General features: G+C 42.6%; 2 long non-coding RNA genes across 2 annotated transcripts; both read left to right on the forward strand.

The window, feature by feature from the left end:
- The first annotated feature begins 261 nt into the window (after positions 1 to 261).
- On the forward strand, positions 262 to 2,363 carry LOC129591105 (uncharacterized). Its single transcript, XR_008690814.1, has 3 exons — positions 262 to 641; positions 824 to 2,037; positions 2,100 to 2,363. It is a non-coding gene; the product is annotated as an uncharacterized LOC129591105 (long non-coding RNA).
- A 1,320-nt stretch (positions 2,364 to 3,683) lies between these two features.
- Positions 3,684 to 4,893, forward strand: LOC129591116 (uncharacterized). The gene is made up of 2 exons (XR_008690815.1): positions 3,684 to 4,206; positions 4,503 to 4,893. It is a non-coding gene; the product is annotated as an uncharacterized LOC129591116 (long non-coding RNA).
- The last annotated feature ends 676 nt before the right edge of the window (positions 4,894 to 5,569 follow it).

The following is a 5,569-nucleotide window of genomic DNA, read 5'->3' on the forward strand; positions in this document are numbered from 1 at the left end:
GCTGGCTTTCGTTGATAAGCGTGCGTTAGATCAGCTATTTGTCTTTCTTAAAAAGCACCCAGGTCAGAAAATGACTTCCGGGTGACCGGCGCCATGATATCATCAGCTGCGCAGCTGAGAGACGTTATAATCTTCGGCATATGACTACTTATCTGTTATCAAGAATAAAGTAGATTACACGGATAGCAAAAGAACAATGCAAAAGATTACTTGGGAAACTGTACAGCCTGTACATAACATTTTGTTCCGGCTGGAGCGATGAATACAAACGTTATAGACAAGTAGCCCAATACTTCGCAGTATGTTAATTGCTTTTTCGGGCCCTACGTGCTGGGAGGAATACATTAATTTAAAGTGGTGCACAATTGCCATAATCATTCTGGAACGCACGTGTAAGTATTATAACAGGCGATCGACAAAATCATTCTGACCGTGAAATAACTCCGTTTCAAAATTAATCGGCATCAACCGATCATGGTTAGTTGGCGAGAAGTGCTTCTATCTGAAGCGTTTCAGCGCACGCATTATTACCTGGTATTCTGCTTCTCCATACTGAACATCACACTAGGGCCATTATCGTCCACTGCCTACATATCTGGCTTCTGATCAATCAACCCCCGAAGCAGCCACTGCGAAAACTGGTGGGTAAACCCGTATAAACGCCGACCAGTTACAAAATATAACAAACGAAACAGGCTGTGTGTCCAGCAAGTGCTCAAGCTATTGTATCGGTCTACATCATTTGGATATCATCGTTAACAGTGTGGGACTGACCCAAAGTCTACTGTATGCTAAAGAGCTTAAGAGAACCCTGTATTTTCAGCGTATTGATCTCGCCACGGTAACGGCCGAAGTCAGGCTTTTCCACGGATACCGGTTTTGTATGGTCATAAGCACCGGCTTGGTACTGGGTGCCGTTATCATGGGAAGCCTCACAGGGATCATGATACTGGTTTATGCCGGCAGTAGTGTTCTGGGTCTACATATTTTCACTTTGGTTATGGTGTATATTGCGTAGATCCATGGATCGATGCCAACGTGGATGACCTACTGTCTCAGTTGTCGACGACGTAATTCATGCCTTATTCCGACTGTTCCCGTTGTTGGCCAAACGCGGAGAGATATGGCAGCTTCCGATGTACTAGTCAGCGTACCAACTGGGTATGGTGTGATACAGGACATTGACTCGTTTCCAGAGCATCACGTCGAACAGCTAGCTCACGCCTTACGAGCTTAAGCAACAAAAATTTTGGTATGGTGTCAAGCAAAACCAGTTCAACGAAAAAGAAAAATCTTCAGTGAATAATATTCTGCTTTCTTTACATTGCATACATTACGGCGCCCTTTTCTGCGCTGCAAGCAGATTAAAAAAGCAACCAAATTTAATTCTTATGCCATCGTATTTTTATACTCCTGTGTTACCATATTTTTATTTTTGCCACTTGTAAGATATGCATTACCTGTCTGAATAAAAATCGCGTGCTAGAGAAAAGTTGCCGAGTAAGTTCGTCAGTTAAGTTAGTGACCGTTGCTGAAGAGAAAAAGAGAATTCCGTGAAAAAAAAATCCATTTTTTCCTGCTTTCCTTTGTATCCATTCCATTTCAAGCTAAGCAAATGGCTGCTCAGTGCAGCGACGATATCATTCTCTGCGATGATGATTTTTTAATTTTATTTACCAAGGTCGAAGCAGATAACGGTATTTGTATTACTTTCACAGCTCAGGGTTCACGCTAAACGCAGTTGTGCGATAATAATACCATTCTATCGCAACGATCGTCAGGGATCTGCATTACGGAAATTTTCTAGCAGTACCACATTTTTAACGGGTATAATTTCTCAAAGCGCTTGCAGTCACTCAATCATGGTCAGCTGGCGGAAAGTTAACCTCTCCGAAGAGTTCCGGGACACCTATTATTATCTGGCATTCTTCCTCTCCATAATGATTCGGACCATCAGCGTCCGTTGCCAGTTATTTTTTGTTTCGCTAAACAAACCTTCAGTAACGTCACAATGCAGCCGGTGGACACAGCACGCAGGTATGATTAAATCACGGTCCAGTTATACCAGTGGACTGCCCTTACTCGGTTCCGTTCAACAGGTGCAAAAGAGGCCGGCAAGATGGCGGCTACCAACAGCATTATCATTACTAACATCATGATGTATAACAGCAGCATCATCGTCACAAACAATTACGGACTAATTGAGAGTTACGATATGCTGAAGAGCTGAAGCGCACTCTGCACGATTGTCGCGCCGTTCTTTGCACGATAACGGCCGAAGTGAGGTTCCTCTTGAGATACCGGTTTCTTACGGTCTTACGGTAATCAGCATCGGCCTTGTCCTGGGTGCAGTTATCACGAGATGTGCCACTGGGATGATGATACTGGTGTATGTCGGCAGCTTTGTCCTGCTTCTGCATGTGTTTACCCTAGTTTTGGTCTTTATTGCGGAACAACGGGGATCGGCGCCAGCGTGGATGATCGGCTGTTTCCTTTGTCGATCAAGGTCGACCTGCATCCGACCCAGATGACTGCCGTCCCTGTTCCGTGGGGTGATAACGCTGCAGCAAATCCCTTTTTCAGCATTTGCCCATTTGCAATTGCTATAAAACAGAGCTGTTTACGCTTAGTATTTTTTCTGTTTTGTGTTTAGACTTTAGATCATCCCTTCGTTTATTAGTACCGGTTTCCTCTGAAAATCAGATTTTCATGCTATGGAAATGGCGATATGATAAAGCGACCAACATAGGATATGATGCTATAGGATAGGATATAAGCTATTCCAGAAACGAAAGGTTACAGGGCTGTATTATTATAGAATAATTTTAACGAATCGCGAACGGTCCGTTGTTTGGAAATTTTTTATGCTTGATATATAAGAATAGCAACACGAGAAAATGCTTACGAAACCTACCTGTAACAAAAACGCACCTGTAACGAAAAGTACCAATGTCATCCGTTGTCTCTGCCACTTCGACTTAATAACGGAATGGTTTGGTTCTGGCATTTCTGGCATATTTCCATAAGTTTTAACCCACCAAAGAACTGCGTTTTACCTATACTAAACTGTAATGGTCGCTTCCGATCGAAACAGTTTATCTCAAAATTCAAATCAACTTGCAGATAAGTGCGGATTTCAGCAAGCACAAACCCAACTTCGACAACTGCCTAGCACATTCAGCGGGGGCTTTTACTAAAAGTTCTTCGATATATTTCTTTTAGTTGCTACTCTGCAGTAACTATAAAGTCGATTGATGTAATTTCGTGGGCTGCAACCAGTTAACCGTTAATAAATAATTGGAAGTTAAACGTTAATTATTCGGCTAATTTTAATTTTGCCATCTTCATCAGCAAGCACACGCATTGCTTATTTAGACAAACGGAGGATCGTTCATACGTCGCCCAGTAATTAATAATGTTGCAAATATTAAATACAACGCTATTTGTATTTACACACAGGCTGCTTTGACAAAATGAAACTGAGGTGGATATTGATGAAATCAAATTTAGCGGATAAAATCAGACTTAGTAAAAGTATCTCAACCGTGGGAGAATACATCAAAGTTCGGACTCTGCCGCGTGCACTTGATTAGTCATACATACAAGTGCAAAATCTGCGCATGATTAGATCACTACTGCTTGGAATTTTCGGGCATTCTTTCACAGAACCTGTGTGAGTTTAATCAGATACCGGGTCCTTTAATGCAAACGTTCCGTCATATGCTACAATCCGGGCACTAGTGTTCTGTTTATGCTTCCTGTTCCGGATGATTCAGAATCAGCCAGGAACATCGAAAGCTATATTATAAAAGAAAGCGCCGTTGATACCCATATAGCAACTGTTGTAAGCAATATCCACAAGTTTTCCCGTATTTCGATCTCATTTGTTTTAGCCATTTAGCAAAGCGCGTAGTAACGCGGCTTTTCCCAGTATGGCCAGCTCGTGCAACTTTGTCTTGTTGTGCGGCATTTTCGCACTGGCCTGCATCACATCGGCGGCCGCGTGTTGCGATAGAGCTACGTTGGTAGGTTGCTGTGGTAAGGGCAAGTGCAACATTTTTTGCTGCAACTGCAAAGGCGGGTGCAAGCCAAAGAGTGAATGCAGTGCTAGAAATCCATTGGAACACATACCTGCCGCGTTAACTAGCCGAGGAAAACGGGAGAGCGACCGCAACAGCACCGCACTGCACAAATTCATCACCATTGGTAAGCTGCGGTATATTAGTTACAGTTTTTGATAAGAGGATTACAGCTGCACAGTTGGGTGTCCTCCTGTGGGTCACAATGTTTTTCATTTTATTAATAGATTCAAAACACTTTCCTGTTTAGTCCTGTATTCTGTATATTGTCCGCTATGCATGCATTTTGTATTTACAGTATGTTGTCTTAGACCGTCTGACGCGCTGTGAGCTTATGTAGACCAGAGTCACCAGATAGCAGACCCAGTACTATACAGACTGTTAACGTTCGTGCTTGTTTCTACTATTTCCTTATTATTGCAGACATCAATGGCGATGACAAGCTGGATCTGGATGAGTGCAGAGCTTTTCTGAAATTGTCCGATAAGACTCTAACTCGATATCCACGGGGAACCGCAGAAGTGGAAATCCCAGAGTGGTACAGGGAAATCGATGTTGACGGAGATGGCTTTATCTTACCACACGAGTTTGACCATACCTTAATCTAATGCTGCTTCTGTACTCTGTATTTCTACTTAGATACCTGTACAAACTGCTTTGTTTTTCATATGGTTGATGCTCTATTTTATGACACTGGGATATTACTGGTTATTTAGCGTTCAGTCAATTGTAATTATTCTCGTGATACTGCATGCATAACCTTGATCTGACTAATAAGTCATACGTTGCCGGAGGTAAAAGATGACTGCAAATGTCCATTGTCCGACTGCTCAAAAATATAATAATAAATTCAATAATTAAATTACCAGTTCATTTCTTGGATCTTTTAAAGTAGAGTACAATAAAGAAAAGCACTTGCTCCGGTTTAGTATTACAAACCTGAAAGCTTGGTAGTTAACCATTGTGAGCGGATTACAACATGGCGACTTGGTACATAATCCATTTAAATACATCTGTTGACCCAATCGTTACGTGATAGCACAAGCTACTTTTCATTCGGAGCACTCGCTTTGCTAACCTAATGGGATGTTTGTCTTAACGCTAGCGCAAACACGAGCGGATCGATAACCATCTGGCAGTTAACAAGCATCGTGACAATGTTCCCAACCACTTCATTGTATTCATCCTGGAAAGGGACAACGGCGAAAAAGACGGTATTAGGCGTCCAGAAGATAAGCAAGCTGATTGTCAGAATCGTAAGGAGGACAACGCCCTTGCTGTTTCGTAGGCGTAGCTTTTGAGGTGCTGGTCCTTCTGCAACACATAAGACGATGTCTTGTGGCAGCATTACACCGTCGCTCTGTTTAACTGGTAAAAGGACGTACCGGTTTCAACAATATTTGTAGCATGCGTGATGGTGGGTGCAGTGGTCTGTGTGCCCTGTCTGTGGACCTTTCTTCTCGACCGGTATTTAACGAATAACACGTACG

This window comes from Paramacrobiotus metropolitanus, unplaced genomic scaffold, assembly GCF_019649055.1.
Source record: "Paramacrobiotus metropolitanus isolate TYO unplaced genomic scaffold, Prichtersi_v1.0 Parri_scaffold0000044, whole genome shotgun sequence".
Taxonomy (NCBI): Eukaryota; Metazoa; Tardigrada; class Eutardigrada; order Parachela; family Macrobiotidae; genus Paramacrobiotus; species Paramacrobiotus metropolitanus.